Below are 20347 nucleotides of genomic sequence, written 5' to 3' on the forward strand. Positions count from 1 at the left end.
TTATATATGCTGTAAATCCTAGTGCCTAAGAGTCATAAAGATGCATTGAAATAATGTTACTGAGTTTAGATGCAAGCCCCCACCTCACAGCTGCCACTCTCATCCACTGACGCAAGGAAATGGAATTTCTACTTTTTTGTGTTCAGTCATTATGGGTACGGCCCAGAGGTATGTGTTCAGTTATTATGGGTACGGCCCAGAGGTATGTGTTCAGTCATCATGGGTACGGCCCAGAGGTATGTGTTCAGTCATCATGGGTACGGCCCAGAGGTATGTGTTCAGTTATTATGGGTACGGCCCAGAGGTATGTGTTCAGTTATTATGGGTACGGCCCAGAGGTATGTGTTCAGTTATTATGGGTACGGCCCAGAGGTATGTGTTCAGTCATCATGGGTACGGCCCAGAGGTATGTGTTCAGTCATCATGGGTACGGCCCAGAGGTATGTTTTCAGTTATTATGGGTACGGCCCAGAGGTATGTGTTCAGTCATCATGGGTACGGCCCAGAGTTATGTGTTCAGTTATTATGGGTACGGCCCAGAGTTATGTGTTCAGTTATTATGGGTACGGCCCAGAGGTATGTGTTCAGTTATTATGGGTACGGCCCAGAGGTATGTGTTCAGTCATCATGGGTACGGCCCAGAGGTATGTGGTCAGTTATTATGGGTACGGCCCAGAGGTATGTGTTCAGTCATCATGGGTACGGCCCAGAGGTATGTGGTCAGTTATTATGGGTACAGCCCAGAGGTATGTGTTCAGTCATCATGGGTACGGCCCAGAGTTATGTGTTCAGTCATCATGGGTACGGCCCAGAGTTATGTGTTCAGTTATTATGGGTACGGCCCAGAGTTATGTGTTCAGTTATTATGGGTACGGCCCAGAGTTATGTGTTCAGTTATTATGGGTACGGCCCAGAGGTATGTGTTCAGTTATTATGGGTACGGCCCAGAGGTATGTGTTCAGTTATTATGGGTACGGCCCAGAGGTATGTGTTCAGTTATTATGGGTACGGCCCAGAGGTATGTGTTCAGTTATTATGGGTACGGCCCAGAGGTATGTGTTCAGTTATTATGGGTACGGCCCAGAGGTATGTGTTCAGTCATCATGGGTACGGCCCAGAGTTATGTGTTCAGTCATCATGGGTAAAGGCCCAGAGGTATGTGTTCAGTTATTATGGGTACGGCCCAGAGGTATGTGTTCAGTTATTATGGGTACGGCCCAGAGGTATGTGTTCAGTCATCATGGGTAAAGGCCCAGAGGTATGTGTTCAGTTATCATGGGTACGGCCCAGAGGTTTTCCTGGTCAGGTAACTATTGGCTCTAGTCAGAATACATGCCCTGTATATTTGACTACGCCTGAATACAGTAATTGAAAGATTACAAAGTAAAGTCAATATTTCCACTGTTACCTGTTCCACCTTTTCATAGTTCATACAGTAGGCTCTACAGTAATGTAGAGGTTGTCTTCCATGGTCTGTCCCCTGCACTCCCCCCAGCACTCAGTTCATGTCACATTCAAGAACTACCTAGTCAACTTGACCCAGAGTAGCACCTCTCATCTCTTGGCCCAGTTCACTACGACAGAACGTCTATAACTCTGATTGTTTTGGAGTGGTTGAACTCCTTCCAAAACCTTGTTTCGTCCTGGTCTACACACACACATACACACACATACATACATACACACAGCCATCTCCATCCACATCAACACAGGAAGAAGATGGAGTAACCACTCGCTGAGTAAACACAGCAGAACCACTCTGTCTCCCTCCTTCTCCATTATCTCTCCACTGTCTCCCCCTTCTCTCCATTATCTCTCCACTGTTTCCCCCTTCTCTCCATTATCTCTCCACTCTGTCTCCCTCCTTCTCCATTATCTCTCCACTGTCTCCCCCTTCTCTCCATTATCTCTCCACTGTTTCCCCCTTCTCTCCATTATCTCTCCACTCTGTCTCCCTCCTTCTCCATTATCTCTCCACTGTCTCCCCCTTCTCTCCATTATCTCTCCACTCTGTCTCCCTCCTTCTCCATTATCTCTCCACTCTGTCTCCCTCCTTCTCCATTATCTCTCCACTGTCTCCCCCTTCTCTCCATTATCTCTCCACTCTGTCTCCCTCCTTCTCCATTATCTCTCCACTGTCTCCCCCTTCTCTCCATTATCTCTCTCGGGGGGGGGGGGGGGGTGTGTGTGTGTGTGGTGTGTGTGTGTGTGTGTGTGTGTGTGTGTGTGTGTGTGTGTGTGTGTGTGTGTGTGCTACTACTGTCATAATACACACAGCTGCACAGACACTGAATGCATTGTTCAGTGTCCCAGGAAATGAACCAAACGTAGTTACCCTGCATTAAACATTACCCTGACATTACTGTAACGCACACATATATACAATATATTCATGCTACACACACGTCACAGCTGCTGCCACCTGACTCTTATTTAGAACTGCTAATACTGAACAATGTAAACACTTACCCCCAACCCCCTGCCCTGATGCGTGTGTAAATATTGGACTATAAATTGTGCCTTCCTGTATTATACTTATGCTAGAATGTTTATTCTATTCTACTGAGCCATTTACTTTATGTTCATATCTTTTACTGTTTGTTATTGTTGTTGCATTGTCAAAAGGAACCTGCCAATAAGCATTGAGTTGGGCAGTGTATACCATGTGTATCCTGTACAACTGGAAACACACCCACTCTGACAGCATTACCCTCTACCCTGAAACATGTACCTCTGGAACATGGATTAGTGGGTTACTTAGGATCGCTATCCTAGAAATAGAAACCTAGACAGGTTGTTGTGTGTTAATACAGGCGCGGCAGCTCTGGGGGTGTGTTCTCTATGTCATGATGACATACTGCTCTGTTGTGTTCAGGCCTGTAGAGGTACAGATTGTTAGCCTGAAACCCAAACTAAATATTGCTATCTTTCACTATGGTTTAACTTCATGGATGTACAGAAGCGATAGTAAAACAGAGCAATATTCAGTTCAGAGTCCAGGTTAATAGAGTACAGGTGGAGGGAGAAGGTTTTTAGCCTGGGTGCCAGATAGGTTTGCTCTGTTAGCTTTAGGTGATTCATGTGACTAGTCCCTGTAATGCTCTTAACCTGTCAACCCTAACCTGCTATCTCTGTTAGTCTTCCTACTGACCACTATGACACTACACTATCTCTGTTAGTTAGTCCTCCTACTACTCACTATGACACTACATTATCTCTGTTAGTTAGTCCTCCTACTGACCACTATAACGCTGTACAGATGATCACACAACACAGAGACACAGGAAGCCAGTCAGGCCTGCAGTACCTACTGGTGCCCATTTACCGTAAACCGTTTTATCAGCATTCTGTCAGCGTTCCCTTCTCAACACTTCTGGGAAACAGGAGAAGGGGGTACGTCGTTGTTCACTCACTGATGCAGGGGTAGAGGAATGCAAACACTTGACCTCATTTGGGACCGTGTTGGAAAAATAAAATGGCCGCCAATCTAAACCACACATCAAAGGAGTTGGGTGGTTTGGTCATGTTTGGGAAAGACGACTCATTCAGTTCGAATGGCTTTAGTTTAGAGAGGAGACCCATCCAGGTTCAGATAGAATCGGTTATTTGCGCAATTGTTATTTTGACTATCCCTGACTTCAAACGATGGAACACCCAGCAAAAGAGGAGGTCAGAAGGGGATTATCAGAGTATGATCGCAAAACTTACAAAATGTATCAACTTTTGGCCAGGCACCACAGGCGAAATTACATTTTTGCATCTATCTATCCATTTAGAGATTTGTTGGTGTTCATAATGTCTATAAACACCCTCATATACACCTTAGCCAAATACATTTCAACTCAGTTTTTCACAATTCCTGACAATTAATCCTAGTAAAGATTCCCTGTCTTAGGTCAGTTAGGATCACCACTTTATTTTAAGAATGTGAAATGTCAGAATAATAGTAGAGAGAATGATTTATTTCAGCTTTTATTTCTTTCATCACATTCCCAGTGGGTCAGAAGTTTACATGCACTCAATTAGTATTTGGTAGCATTGCCTTAAATTATTTAACTTGGGTCAAACGTTTCGGGTAGCCTTCCGCAAGCTTCCCACAATAAGTTGGGTGAATTTTGGCCCATTCCTCCTGACAGAGCTGGTGTAATTGAGTCAGGTTTGTAGGCCTCCTTGCTCACACACGCATTTTCAGTTCTGCCCACAAATTTTCTACAGGATTGAGGTCAGGGCTTTGTGATGGCCACTCCAATACCTTGACTTTGTTGTCCTTAAGCCATTTTGCCACAACTTTGGAAGTATGCTTGGGGTCATTGTCCATTTGGAAGACCAATTTGCGACCAAGCTTTAACTTCCTGACTGATGTCTTGAGATGTTGCTTCAATATATCCACATAATTTTCCTACCCCCTTTCCTACCTTTTCCTACCTATTTTGTGAAGTGGACCAGTCCCTCCTGCAGCAAAGCACCCTCACAACATAATGCTCCCACCCCTGTGCTTCACGGATGGGATGGTGTTCTTCGGCTTGCAAGCCGCCCCCTTTTTTTCTCCAAACATAACGATGGTCATTATGGCCAAACAGTTCTATTTTTGTTTCATCAGACCAGAGGACATTTCTCCAAAAAGTGCAATCTTTGTCCCCATGTGCAGTTGCAAACCATAGTCTGGGTTTTTTTATGGCGGTTATGGAGCAGTGGCTTCTTTCTTGCTGAGCGGCCTTTCAGGTTATGTCAATATAGGACCTGTTTTACTGTGGATATAGATACTTTTGTACCAGCTTCCTCCAGCATCTTCACAAGGTCCTTTGCTGTTGTTCTGGGATTGATTTGCACTTTTCACCCCAAAGTACATTCATCTCTAGGAGACAGAACGCGTCTCCTTCCTGAGCGGTATGACGGCTGCGTGGTCCCATGCTGTTTATACTTGCGTACTATTGTTTGTACATATGAACATGGTACCTTCAGGCGTTTGGAAATTGCTCCCAAGGATGAACCAGACTTGTGGAGGTCTACAATTTTTTTTCTGAAGTCTTGGCTGATTTCTTTTGATTTTCCCATGATGTCAAGCAAAGAGGCACTGAGTTTGAAGTTAGGCCTTGAAATACATCCACAGGTACACCTCCAATTGACTCAAATGATGTCAATTCGCCTATCAGAAGCTTCTAAAGCCATGACATAATTTTGTGGAATTTTCCAAGCTGTTTAAAGGCACAGTCAACTTAGTGTATATAAACTTCTGACCCACTGGAATTGTGATAGTGAAATAATCTGTCTGTAAACAATTGTTGGGAAAATGACTTGTGTCATGCACAAAGTGGATGTCCTAACCGACTTGCCAAAACTATAGTTTGTTAACAAGAAATTTGTGGAGTGGTTGAAAAACAAGTTTTAATGACTCCAACCTAAGTGTATGTAAACTTCCGACTTCAACTGTACATATATTTATATTCCGGACTGATATTTCTATATTTCTTAAATCGTTTCTTTTATTTTTCGGGATTTGGGTGTATTGTTAGGTATTATTGCACTGCTGGAGCTAGCAACATCTGCATTTCGCAACACCTGTGATAACATCTGCAAAATATGTGTACGCAACCAATAAAATTGGATTTCATTTTGGTCCGTTTAACATTTAATATTTAAAAAAATGTATACATAAAAAGGTAAAAAACTTGAAATTGAAAATGTTCTTTAGTTTATCATACCACCAACATAAACCAAAAAATGTGTTTGTGTCTACAACTGGTAAAGGTTGATTGTGATAGGATTAAGAGAAAATAAACCCCTATTAAGATGTGATGCCTGGCCTTAAGACAATATGGGGAGTAGTTACATTAATCACTAGAATTTACAATAGACTTTTGTTTTACCTCAATTTCAGTCAGCTGGTTTCTCCTTTCTCCCTGGTATTTTATTTTATTTAAACTTTATTTAACTATGCAAGTCAGTTACAATTTACATTGACGGCCTATTTCATGAATACAATGAGCGAAGTCATGGCTGCTTGGCCTCTTCCTTGTCTTAAAGTCTTAGTAAAAGCCCTTATCCATGGTAATGTGAAATATGAGCAGAGCCAATGCTCAACACTAGCTGTCCTTTCTAAATGCAGTGTTTTATGGAGCCCATTCATTGTTATTGGGTAGTCAGTGTGTTGTTGAGTGGTAGGGGATGAGAGATCCGGACTCAGGGCTGGTGGTGCCAGCTGGGGATGGCATTAGACTGTTGAGTTATACAGTAAATGCTCAGTCAGTTGGCATGAAGGGTGACAGAGCCCATCCAGTGCTCTGAATTGATTGAGTTGGTCTTGAGGCTATATTTATCAGAATAGTGTAAAGGCTAGGCTGCTGGATGGTTTGGCTATCTGTGGGATCAATAGCCCGGCTGCGTTCCCCTCCTGTAATGTGGTGATAAGTGTGTGTGTGTGTGTGTGTGTGTAGAGTATTACATAACAAGGAAGAAGATGTGTCCATCAATATTTAATCACAACCTCTCTAATCTTAACCACATTCACTGACATTTAATCGCACGCACGCACACACACACACACACACATTTATAAAAAAAAAAATTGGGGGGTATTTTGTTAGGATCCCCATGAGCTGTTGCGAAAGCAGCAGCTACTCTTCCTGGGGTCCACACAGAACATGAAACATGACATAATACAGAACATTAATAGACCAGAACACAGCCTACATATCAGTGCATACACACAATATCTAGGTCAAATAGGGGAAAGGCGTTGTAATACCCTTTTACTGACACACACACACACACACACACACACACACACACACACCACTAACACCCCTCTAATCTTTCACACAGCCCTGTCAAATCTACCACACTATCCACCCACCACAACACAGTCACCACTGTCTCCATGATCAAAGCGAGGGATGTCTCCTCTACCACAGTCAAGTATATCTCTTTCAGACTGTCTTCTGTTGATGGTTCTATTCTCTATGTAGTCTAATGCACTACTGTTGACCAGAGCAAAGGGTCGTCTTCTGTTTCCAGGGCTACCAGAGCAAAGGGTCGTCTTCTGTTTCCAGGGCTACCAGAGCAAAGGGTCGTCTTCTGTTTCCAGGGCTACCAGAGCAAAGGGTCGTCTTCTGTTTCCAGGGCTACCAGAGCAAAGGGTCGTCTTCTGTTTCCAGGGCTACCAGAGCAAAGGGTCGTCTTCTGTTTCCAGGGCTACCAGAGCAAAGGGTCGTCTTCTGTTTCCAGGGCTACCAGAGCAAAGGGTCGTCTTCTGCTTCCAAAGCATTTACTTCATACTAAGACACAGTCTTACTCAAAGACTGTTCTGGGATCAGCTTACTCTCGCTGGGCCGGTTTCCTGGGCACAGATTAAGCCTCTAGACTAAAAAACATGTTCAATGGAGATTCTTCATTGGAAGTGTTTCTGTCAAGACTCAGGTTAATGTGTGTCTGGGAAAGTATGACTCCATGTATAACCTCTTGGTCATGTTGTAATAGAGTATTGCACAATAGGAAGACCATCCCTTTGATTTCCTCTGTCAGCTAAAGACACGAGACTCAATAACACACATGAGAGTTAGTCCCCAAGAACCAGGCTGAAACCTCATTGATAAGGAGCCACGTTTTATTTACAGCCTTGACCTGATAAGGCTGGATGATAAAGGTCTATTGTTTAGGCTGCGTCCTGCAGAAATGTGGTCACGCTGTTCTACTGCTGTGCTTCCGTAGACACACACACACACACACACACACACACACACAATTCAAATAGAAACAGTTGGGGTGTGTTACCTTAGAGCGACAACGTGTTAGCTATGTGCCATGGTGATTTGTAACCTGCCAGTATACTTCCAAAACATGAGAGAGAGAAAGTAAAAAGAGAGGATAAAACAAGAGAGAGAGAAAGTAAAAAGAGAGGGATAAAACAAGAGAGAGAGAAAGTAAAAAGAGAGGGATAAAACAAGAGAGAGAGAAAGTAAAAAGAGAGGGATAAAACAAGAGAGAGAAAGTAAAAAGAGAGGGATAGAATGAGAGAGAGAAAGTAAAAAGAGAGGGATAGAATGAGAGAGAGAAAGTAAAAAGAGAGGGATAGAATGAGAGAGAGAAAGTAAAAAGAGAGGGATAGAATGAGAGAGAGAAAGTAAAAAGAGAGGGATAGAATGAGAGAGAGAAAGTAAAAAGAGAGGGATAGAATGAGAGAGAGAAAGTAAAAAGAGAGCGATAGAATGAGAGAGAGAAAGAAGAATTAGAATAAGAGCAGGAGAGAGGGAAAGAGAGAAGGGAGGGGGCCAGTGTGTGACAGCCGGCCCCTGATTGGTCAGATTGCAGTGTGTGTTCCCTCAGTGGGCAGAGGATTAAGCCTATCACGTGGTTCCTTTAGCTTCTTTTCACACAAACACACCCCACCCCCCCCCCCCCCACACACACACACACTCACTCACTCACTCACAGCTGTTGAAATCTCTTTCTCCTCCGCTGCGGTCAGAGCAGTCAGAGCAGCGAGGGGGTGGAGTGTGTGTGGCAGTGGAGTCTGAGACTAGCAGCGACTGTGTTGTCTTCAGGTAGTTCATGTTTTGGTTTGGTCCGGGACCGACATAGAGGATCAACTGGAGACGAAGAAGCAGTGAACGGACTGTGTTTTCTCTCTCCCTCTTTTTATTTTTCGTCTGCGTCCCCGTGGATCTACTCTGGGATTTCTAAGCGAGGCGAGGAAGTAGACATGCGTTTTGACTGGCGTTTCTATTCCAGGTTCTATCAGATTCACTGACTGAGTGCAGGGGACACGATAAGGTCAGTTAGCTACGCGTGTTTCTTTGTGTGTGTACTACCGACTTGACTATTCCTACTGAATCAAGTTTTTAAATTGGACTGAATTGAATGTGAAACCTATTTGAGCACTAAACTACGAGGTCAGTTAGCTGAAGCCCGTTTCTTTGTGTATGTTGTTGACTGTCACTCCCTACTTCAACTATATGAGTTGACTGAACTCATTTCAATCTGTGAGCTGTGATTGTGATTTCAAGCTGTTGGTTCAGCTACCAATTTAAGGGGGAATTCCTGGCTTCCACAATGAACACCAGTTGGTTGTGTTGCCTTTCTCTCTGTCAACATGCTTAGCACTGAGTCAATGGAGACTGTAGGTAGATTAGCTGTACTCATCAGCTAAACAGTAGGAATGCATACTGCTCAGTACACTAATATACTACCTAGAGGTCTGAAGAGTATATCTTGTTCTCTGCTTACAGTGCATCGTCGAAGTTCAAGTTGAAACGCTTAACTGTCTAGTAAGGGTGGAACGGACATTTCTGATTGGCTTGCATGGCTCGGTTACAGCCACAATCCAACCTGGCCAGGCCTACGTAACTTAACTTCACAGCAGCCACGTCATAGATTATGTACATTACATGGTTACAACATCATGCTTTCACTCGTAGATTATTCAGTGGGGTTTTGTGTCCTCACTCTGTTTATTTTGAAAGCACACACACCCCGCCCACCTACAATGTGTACGGCCACGCAGCACAGTAGATAGCCATCTATAATTAGTGTGTGGGATTGTTTCCTGGTATTGTTCCCGTACGGTCGGTAACGCGACCCAAAAGCCTCTCCCTATTAATAGGGGTGATGGCTACAAGAGAGGCCGAAGAATCCAGCAGGCATGCTAACAAATAGTAGAGAGGGGATGAGGTGTGTGAGAGAGAAAGAGAGGGAAAGAGAGAGAAACTGTATATAGACATAATATAACATTTGAAATGTCTCTATTCCTTTGGAACTTTTGTGAGTGTAATGTTAACTGTTCATTTTATATAGTTTATTTCACTTTTGTTTATTATCTGTTTCACTTGCTTTGGCAATGTTAACATATGTTTCCCATGCCAATAAAGCCCTTTGAATTTAATTGAGGGGGGGTTATGGGGTGAGAGAGGGGGGGAGGAAGAGGAGGGTACACTGTAGCAGGATAGCTGTCAACAGAAGAGAGGAGGGGTGAGGTTTGTGGGACTGTATGGAAAGCAATCTAATCAGTCCTCCCCGCTGGAGTTAGTTCAAGGCTAAATGTCATCCTGACATGAGGTGAGGTAACTGGAGTAATGAAGAGAGCCTCTGCACACTGGTGAATAACACTATGCACATTTGTGATTTATTCGGGCTTCGTGGCTAAGCTTTAGTTTCAGTCAAAGCGTTGACCTTTCCTCAGACCACACTCTCCTCCACGTAGTGACACATTATGTCTGAAGCCGTGGAAGGGGTGTGTGGCCGGCGGCGGAGCAGTTGGCCAAAGGTCGATAGGTCAGAGACTGCTGTCACTTTCCTTCGGGCTACCAGCCGAGACCAACCGGATTACAGTCACAGTCTGGTGCTCTTTAAGCAGTCTCTTGAGTCAAAACGGTCTTTTGCGGTCAGCATGGTATGCTTCCCCTCAGTAGTTTTTATTTATGTATTTAGTTGATCAATTTGATCTGACAAAAGCTTTGTCTGTCAACAGAGACACAAGACTGAAATAAACGGGTCTGTAGGTGATGCTTCATTGACAGTCCAATCATGTCAGTGTTTTTATTTGTTTTTTTTCTAATTCGTGTGAACTCACCTTTGACCTCTCACCCCTTAACTCTGGTTCCGAAACTAAATGTCCTGCTGTGTGAAACTCCCGCCGATCGACCGGGTGACCCGAGTGACGGGAACGTTGGGAAGGGGACAAAGGGAACATTGAGGGAGCGCTCTGGGAACAGGGCATCTTGTGACTGGGTACTGAGCAGGGATACTGCTGTCCTGTGTTTATCTGGGTCTGTGGTTGTGTTGTGCTTTTACGGGAAGCCTTGTGTTATAAGCACTGACGGAAGTGTGTGTGTGTGGACTGTCTGCTGCTTCTATTGTGGTTGTGTAGATATTCAATACACGTTGGGATACCTCGTGAAAGAGGTGTGTGTGTGTGTGTGCTTAGCTAGTTCTGTGGTTGTGCGGTTATTCCATACACACTGGGGGACTTGTGTTCGTAGCTGAGGAGTCTGGTGTTGTCAACACTGGGGGGGGGTAAAGGGGGGTGAGGGGCTGTGCAACTTTATTTAGGCAACTCCACAGCTGTTAGGGATTGACCCCAGAGGATTGCACTCATCCAGCAGTTCCTCTGTCATTCTCACGTTCACCATGCTCTCTCTTTCTCTCTCTTTCTATGCCTTTCTCTCCCTCCCTCTTACTCTCTCACTCTCAGGATCTCATACTGTCTCTCTTCTCCTTTTCCATCTCTACCTCTCTTTTGTTTTGATCTGTTTCTCCCAACCAACAGGTCCCTATCAAATCACTGCTAGTGGTTTCCTACAGTATAAGGCCTGTTTCTTTATTCTGGTCTGGTCTCTCTCTCTCTCTCTCTCTCTCTCTCTCTCTCTCGTATCCCTACTCCCCATAGAATATCTCTCTCTCTCTCTCTCTCTCTCTCGTATCCCTACTCCCCATAGAATATCTCTCTCTCTCTCTCTCGTATCCCTACTCCCCATAGAATATCTCTCTCTCTCTCTCTCGTATCCCTACTCCCCATAGAATATCTCTCTCTCTCTCTCTCGTATCCCTACTCCCCATAGAATATCTCTCTCTCTCGTATCCCTACTCCCCATAGAATATCTCTCTCTCTCGTATCCCTACTCCCCATAGAATATCTCTCTCTTTCTCGTATCCCTACTCCCCATAGAATATCTCTCTCTCTCGTATCCCTACTCCCCATAGAATATCTCTCTCTCTCGTATCCCTACTCCCCATAGAACATCTCTCTTTCTCGTATCCCTACTCCCAATAGAATATCTCTCTCTTTCTCGTATCCCTACTCCCAATAGAATATCTCTCTCTTTCTCGTATCCCTACTCCCCATAGAATATCTCTCTTTCTCGTATCCCTACTCCCAATAGAATATCTCTCTCTTTCTCGTATCCCTACTCCCAATAGAATATCTCTCTCTTTCTCGTATCCCTACTCCCAATAGAATATCTCTCTCTTTCTCGTATCCCTACTCCCAATAGAATATCTCTCTCTTTCTCGTATCCCTACTCCCAATAGAATATCTCTCTCTCTCGTATCCCTACTCCCAATAGAATATCTCTCTCTTTCTCGTATCCCTACTCCCAATAGAATATCTCTCTCTTTCTCGTATCCCTACTCCCCATAGAATCTCTCTCTCTCTCTCGTATCCCTACTCCCAATAGAATATCTCTCTCTGTCTCGTATCCCTACTCCCCATAGAATGACATATTCACTGTATAACTGTCAGCAGGGTAGCTGTTGTCAGCAGGGTAGCTGTTGTCAGCAGGGTAGCTGTAGTCAGCAGGGTAGCTGTAGTCAGCAGGGTAGATGTAGTCAGCAGGGTAGCTGTAGTCAGCAGGGTAGCTGTAGTCAGCTGTAGTCAGCAGGGTAGGTGTAGTCAGCAGGGTAGCTGTAGTCAGCTGTAGTCAGCAGGGTAGCTGTAGTCAGCAGGGTAGCTGTAGTCAGCTGTAGTCAGCAGGGTAGCTGTAGTCAGTAGGGTAGCTGTAGTCAGCAGGGTAGCTGTAGTCAGCAGTAGTCAGCAGGGTAGCTGTAGTCAGCAGGGTAGCTGTAGTCAGCAGGGTAGCTGTAGTCAGCAGGGTAGCTGTATTCAGCTGTAGTCAGCAGGGTAGCTGTAGTCAGCAGGGTAGCTGTAGTCAGCTGTAGTCAGCAGGGTAGCTGTAGTCAGCAGGGTAGCTGTAGTCAGCTGTAGTCAGCAGGGTAGCTGTAGTCAGCTGTAGTCAGCAGGGTAGCTGTAGTCAGCTGTAGTCAGCAGGGTAGCTGTAGTCAGCAGGGTAGCTGTAGTCAGCTGTAGTCAGCAGGGTAGCTGTAGTCAGCTGTAGTCAGCAGGGTAGCTGTAGTCAGCAGGGTAGATGTAGTCAGCAGGGTAGCTGTAGTCAGCAGGGTAGCTGTAGTCAGCTGTAGTCAGCAGGGTAGCTGTAGTCAGCTGTAGTCAGCAGGGTAGCTGTAGTCAGCTGTAGTCAGCAGGGTAGCTGTAGTCAGCTGTAGTCAGCAGGGTAGCTGTAGTCAGCTGTAGTCAGCAGGGTAGCTGTAGTCAGCAGGGTAGCTGTAGTCAGCAGGGTAGATGTAGTCAGCAGGGTAGATGTAGTCCTAAGGCCTGTGTCTTTATAGTTGTCTGTACAGTAGCCTGTCTGCCCTCTGCAGTTTCATTCAATAAACCAGGGCATGGCTTTGGGAAAGGATGAATTGAATACACACACACACACACACACACACACACACACACAAAGAGGGAGGGGGGTGTATTGAATGTGATGTTATGTAACCTTCAGGGAGAGTTGTCCAGCTGCTTTGACTTGAACAGTTTCTTCGAGCTGGGATTTTATTTATGTCCATGTAAATTGCAGAGTTGAGGATCAGAGGGAGAGGAGGGGGGGGCAAGAGGGGGGGGAGAAGGTTGGTTTGGAGTTCTGCCATAGAAGAAACATTAGTGTTCCAATGTGTGATGATTCAGCTGATAAAGAGAGTCATGTCAGCCCCAGCCAAGCCTCAGTGGGGCAGTGGCTTGATAAGAAGAAGCCGACACAATGTTGACCTTCCTAAATGTCATACAGGATGACATACAGGTTATGATCATAGACCTCACTTATACTGTAGTCCTACATTACAGTCCATATTACATTAGACAGGATACTAAGTCTCATATACTGTAGTCCTATATTACAGCCCATATTATATTAGACAGGATAGTACATCTCATATACTGTAGTCCTACATTACATTAGACAGGATAGTACGTCTCATATACTGTAGTCCTATATTACAGCCCATATTATATTAGACAGGATAGTAAGTCTCATATACTGTAGTCCTACATTACAGTCCATATTATATTAGACAGGATAGTAAGTCTCATACACTGTAGTCCTACATTACAGCTTATATTAGACAGGATAGTAAGTCTCATACTGTAGTCCTACATTACAGCTTATATAAGACAGGATAGTAAGTCTCATATACTGTAGTCCTAAATTACAGTCCATATATTAGACAGGATAGTAAGTCTCATATACTGTAGTCCTATATTACAGTCCATATTATATTAGACAGGATAGTAAGTCTCATACTGTAGTTCTACATTACAGTCCATATTATATTAGACAGGATAGTAAGTCTCATATACTGTAGTCCTACATTACAGTCCATATTATATTAGACAGGATAGTAAGTCTCATATACTGTAGTCCTACATTACAGTCCATATTATATTAGACAGGATAGTAAGTCTCATACTGTAGTCCTACATTACATTAGACAGGATAGTAAGTCTCATATACTGTAGTCCTACATTACAGTCCATATTATATTAGACAGGATAGTACGTCTCATATACTGTAGTCCTACATTACAGTCCATATTATATTAGACAGGATAGTACGTCTCATATACTGTAGTCCTACATTACAGCCCATAGTATCCTGTCTAATATAATAAGTCTCATACTATTGGTCCCTGCTCATGGTACTATCCTTCTATTTACATTGCAGCGTGGGAAACCCTGCTGTAGGATGCACTATTGGCCTTATTGGCTATCTTGTTGTCATGACAATGTTGTAAACTCGTTAACTCATGTCATCCCCCTAAGCCCTTCCCCTCTCAGGGTCACAAGTGTCAGCTCATTGGTCAGCTGGGCATGGCATCGGAATGTCCAGCATGCACTTGTCTCCGGTGTCATGGCGATAGTCTGACCAAAATAGGCCATCAGACAACCTGTCACTACATTGGCTTTGAATCTGTCGTCTTTCACTTGTAATAGTATCTAAAAAATACTATTAACTGACTGGTACTATGTACACATATGATATACCATCAGGAGTTTGGCTCAAACAGGTAATGTACATACAGACAGACTGGTACTTTATACATTAGCTCTTTGAGGGAAATGTATTAATAGTGTCTTACAATAAAGTCATACAGAGAGCATTCATCTTGCTTTGTGTCCATACAAGGTCCCCTACTGTAAGTTCAAACTATTATAGCTGTATCCCTTGTAACATGCTCGCCGGCTCATAGCCTGAGTCTATGTATTCCCATTGAAACACACACACTGGGTCGGGTCCAGACTACAGGTTAGCCCAGAGCTGAGCGTTGTTCAACACACTGGGTCGGAACACACTGGGTCGGGTCCGGACTACGGGTTAGCCCAGAGCTGAGCGTTGTTCAACACACTGGGTCGGGTCCAGACTACAGGTTACCCCAGAGCTGAGCGTTGTTCAACACACTGGGTCGGGTCCAGACTACAGGGTAGCCCAGAGCTGAGCGTTGTTCAACACACTGGGTCGGGTCCAGACTACAGGTTACCCCAGAGCTGAGCGTTGTTCAACACACTGGGTCGGGTCCAGACTACAGGTTACCCCAGAGCTGAGCGTTGTTCAACACACTGGGTCGGGTCCGGACTACAGGGTAGCCCAGAGCTGAGCGTTGTTCAACACACTGGGTCGGGTCCGGACTACAGGGTAGCCCAGAGTTGAGCGTTGTTCAACACACTGGGTCGGGTCCGGACTACGGGTTAGCCCAGAGCTGAGCGTTGTTCAACACACTGGGTCGGGTCCGGACTACAGGTTAGCCCAGAGCTGAGCGTTGTTCAACACACTGGGTCGGGTCCGGACTACAGGGTAGCCCAGAGCTGAGCGTTGTTCAACACACTGGGTCGGGTCCAGACTACAGGTTAGCCCAGAGCTGAGCGTTGTGGCTCTTAATCTGAAACATCTTGTTAAATTCCATTAGACCTGAAGGAGCAGCTTAGCAACGCAGAGCAGCAAAGAAAATAACCTACCTTCTCTCCCTCCATCCCTCTATTCCTCCATCCCTCTATGCCTCCATCCCTCTATTCCTCCATCCCTAACTCCCTCCCTCGTGCAAATCCAAGGGATAGAGGACTTGGGCAGAAAGAGAGGGAAAGGAAGGGAAAGAGACTGGGAGAAAAGAAAGGGAGGAGAGAGTGAGACTGCAGGTACAGTAGATCTTTCTCTGCTGCTACGGTAACCCTCTTAAGTGGCCTGCGGTCATGTGACTGGAGTGATTGTTTACCAATCTCAGCTGTAGAGGTCTCTCGCTTTCTCTCTCAATTCAATTCAATGTTTTTTATTGGCATGGGAAACATATGTTTACATTCTCTCTGTCGCTGTCTGTCTGTGTCTGTGTGTGAAAACAGTTCCAGCTGTAGTGGTCGCTCTCTCTGTGTTGGGTGGAAACCTCAAGCCATCTGGTTCAGACCAGCCTGCTCTCTACCCCTTCCATCTCTAATACGGCCCCTTCCATCTTTAATACTGCCCCTTCCATCTCTAATACTGCCTCTCCAATCTCTAATACGGCCCCTTCCATCTCTAATACTGCCCCTTCCATCTCTAATACTGCCCCTCCCATCTTTAATACTGCCCCTCCCATCTCTAATACGGCCCCTCCCATCTCTAATACGGCCCCTTCCATCTCTAATACTGCCCCTCCCATCTTTAATACTGCCCCTCCCATCTCCAATACGGCCCCTTCCATCTTTAAAACTGCCCCTCCCATCTCTAATACTGCCCCTCCCATCTTTAATACTGCCCCTCCCATCTCTAATACTGCCCCTCCCATCTTTAATACTGCCCCTCCCATCTCTAATACGGCCCCTTCCATCTTTAATACTGCCCCTCCCATCTCTAATACGGCCCCTTCCATCTTTAATACTGCCCCTCCCATCTCTAATACTGCCCCTCCCATCTCTAATACTGCCCCTTCCATCTCTAATACTGCCCCTCCCATCTCTAATACTGCCCCTCCCATCTCTAATACTGCCCCTCCCATCTTTAATACTGCCCCTTCCATCTCTAATACTGCCCCTCCCATCTTTAATACTGCCCCTTCCATCTCTAATACTGCCCCTCCCATCTCTAATACTGCCCCTCCCATCTTTAATACTGCCCCTCCCATCTCTAATACTGCCCCTCCCATCTCTAATACTGCCCCTTCCATCTTTAATACTGCCCCTTCCATCTCTAATACTGCCCCTCCCATCTCTAATACGGCCCCTTCCATCTCTAATACTGCCCCTCCCATCTCTAATACGGCCCCTTCCATCTTTAATACTGCCCCTCCCATCTTTAATACTGCCCCTTCCATCTCTAATACTGCCCCTCCCATCTCTAATACTGCCCCTTCCATCTTTAATACTGCCCCTCCCATCTCTAATACGCCCCTTCCATCTCTAATACTGCCCCTTCCATCTCTAATACTGCCCCTCCCATCTCTAATACTGCCCCTCCCATCTCTAATACTGCCCCTCCCATCTCTAATACTGCCCCTTCCATCTTTAATACTGCCCCTTCCATCTCTAATACTGCCCCTTCCATCTCTAATACTGCCCCTCCCATCTTTAATACTGCCCCTTCCATCTTTAATACTGCCCCTCCCATCTTTAATACTGCCCCTTCCATCTTTAATACTGCCCCTCCCATCTTTAATACTGCCCCTTCCATCTCTAATACGGCCCCTTCCATCTTTAATACGGCCCCTTCCATCTTTAATACTGCCCCTCCCATCTCTAATACTGCCCCTCCCATCTCTAATACTGCCCCTCCCATCTTTAATACTGCCCCTTCCATCTCTAATACTGCCCCTTCCATCTCTAATACTGCCCCTCCCATCTCTAATACTGCCCCTCCCATCTCTAATACTGCCCCTTCCATCTTTAATACTGCCCCTTCCATCTCTAATACTGCCCCTCCCATCTCTAATACTGCCCCTCCCATCTTTAATACTGCCCCTCCCATCTTTAATACTGCCCCTCCCATCTTTAATACTGCCCCTCCCATCTTTAATACTGCCCCTTCCATCTTTAATACTGCCCCTCCCATCTCTAATACTGCCCCTCCCATCTTTAATACTGCCCCTCCCATCGTATAATACTGCCCCTCCCATCGTTAATACTGCCCCTCCCATCTCTAATACTGCCCCTCCCATCTCTAATACTGCCCCTCCCATCTCTAATACTGCCCCTCCCATCTCTAATACTGCCCCTCCCATCTCTAATACTGCCCCTCCCATCTCTAATACTGCCCCTTCCATCTCTAATACTGCCCCTCCCATCTCTAATACTGCCCCTTCCATCTCTAATACTGCCCCTCCCATCGTGAATACTGCCCCTCCCATCGCGAATACTGCCCCTCCCATCGCGAATACTGCCCCTCCCATCTCGAATACTGCCCCTCCCATCTCGAATACTGCCCCTTCCATCTCTAATACTGCCCCTCCCATCTCTAATACAAGGCTTAACCTAAAGGCGTCCACATGCTTCCCATCCGGAACAGTTCGTGCATATATTATGACGACATTTTGTGACGTTTTTGTTGGTTTTGGTCTTCGGCAAGAGCTTTTTTTCGGCTGTTCGTGCACACAACTATTTTTCTCGAGGCAGGCTGAAGAGAAATACTGCACCAAACATTTTAGTCACATGTAAGATCTACTCGGCAAAACTGTCAAAATGAATGACATTTCTTGACTTATCTTAGATTAATTCAGACTATTATGAGGAAGTGTATACTGGCTACGGCATTTCAAGATGGACAAACGGTACTATTGCCGCTTTTTGCTTTTTCAAGCGAAGGTCTTTGAAGAGAGTATGTGAGCACACTCGGCTAGGCGCCAGCCGAACCGAAGCATGCGGAAGCCTTTAACCTCCACAGCCACGCCGCAAAGCAACCTGGGAGATGGTTTCTTACACTCTCTGTCTCATTAGTTGATCTTTTCCATTCATACCGTCATTAAATCCATGGCCCTTTTGCAGACATTGTTGTGCTCTCTCCTTCATTTGGCATGGCAACAAGTGGTTCAGGAGAGTCAATAACACATGAAGTACTATAGCTGTTTCCAACTGTTGTGTGTTGTCATGCCAACTGGAACAGGGTGAGGCAACAGTCAGGGGAAATGTATTCACTAACCCAGTCATGACCCTGATGGGCTAACAAAATATGAGTCTCTCTCTCCTTCGCTTTGTTTGTCTTTCTTTCCCGCTCTGGAGCACGTTCCATGTAGATAACAGCGTGTGTGTGTGTGTGTGTGTGCGATGGAAACACAAATCTGTCCAGAGTCAGAGCGGGTCCTGACTCCTGTTGCTGGCGTCAGTTCATTGACCAATCAGAGAGCAACGTTTCCCACAGCAGACGACCTGATAGGATGGGCATCCTCTTCCTGCTTGGCAGACACGTTTCTGTTGTTTCCTCTCTGTCCGTCTGTCCCCTGTGGGACATGTCACCTGTAATCCTGTACTTCTGTCTGTTTATCTCTCTGTTTGAAGAGTAATGTCATAGGAATAGCTTCTTTAGAAAGGTAATGGTCAAATGAATTGACTTTGTATTTACACTTGACCTGGGGCTCTGCATACTCATGTCTCACTGTCTGTTTAGCATACAGTTTGGTTAAAGTCAATGGTCGCTGTTCAGAGGAATTCACTTATTTTGCTGTGATAGTCCTCTTTGACTTGTCTGTTTGCCACTAGTTTGGTTTTTTTAAAGTCAATGGTTCATGCTAGTTTGGATTCTTTTTAGTTGGAACAGTTGTTGCCCACAGGAATAGACTTAGTTTGTGTGTATTCATAACTTGGGGCTCTGCATCTGTGCTCAATGGTAGTTTGCAACACGATTTAAAACTATTGTTTTCCCACAGTCTGGCAAATTAGACTTGTGCAGAATTAATGTTCCCTTTGGGATGATAAACCTTTCCACCACTAAATGGGAAGTTGGGAACTACATGTTCTGGACTTGTTTTTTAACATACAGTGAGGAAAAAAGTGTTTGATCCCCTGCTGATTTTGTACGTTTGCCCACTGACAAAGAAATGATCAGCCTATAATTTTAATGGTAGGTTTATTTGAACAGTGAGAGACAGAATAACAACAACAAAAAATCCAGAAAAACGCATGTCAAAAATGTTATAAATTGATTTGCATTTTAATGAGGGAAATAAGTATTTGACCCCCTCTCAATCAGAAAGATATCTGGCTCCCAGGTGTCTTTTAGACAGGTAACGAGCTGAGATTAGGAGCACACTCTTAAAGGGAGTGCTCCTAATCTCACCTTGTTACCTGTATAAAAGACACCTGTCCACAGAAGCAATCAATCAATCAGATTCCAAACTCTCCACCATGGTCAAGACCAAAGAGCTGTCCAAGGATGTCAGGGACAAGATTGTAGATCTACACAAGGCTGGAATGGGCTACAAGACCCATTAAAATTATAGACTGATCATTTCTTTGTCAGTGGGCAAACGTACAAAATCAGCAGGGGATCAAATACTTTTTCCCCTCACTGTATCTGTCCTATTTCCATTGTTTTTCAACATATCTGTCCTATTTCCATTGCGTCTTTTA

General features: G+C 45.0%; 1 protein-coding gene across 6 annotated transcripts in view; it reads left to right on the forward strand.

Moving 5' to 3' along the window:
• Positions 1-20347, forward strand: part of LOC106590181 (gamma-adducin) — a 143935-nt gene that overhangs the window by 84465 nt on the left and 39123 nt on the right. For 2 of the 6 annotated variants that reach the window (XM_082958753.1, XM_082958752.1), the window contains exon 1: positions 8445-8769. The exons of 2 other annotated variants lie outside the window; for them this stretch is intronic. The gene's annotated coding sequence lies outside the window, so the exon portion shown is untranslated. Of the gene's footprint in view, positions 1-8443; positions 8770-20347 lie in introns of those variants that run through there. 2 more of the 6 variants (XM_082958749.1, XM_082958754.1) reach the window with 2 other exon arrangements.

This window comes from Salmo salar, chromosome 12 (assembly GCF_965601325.2).
Source record: "Salmo salar chromosome 12, fSalSal1, whole genome shotgun sequence".
Classification (NCBI taxonomy): Eukaryota; Metazoa; Chordata; class Actinopteri; order Salmoniformes; family Salmonidae; genus Salmo; species Salmo salar.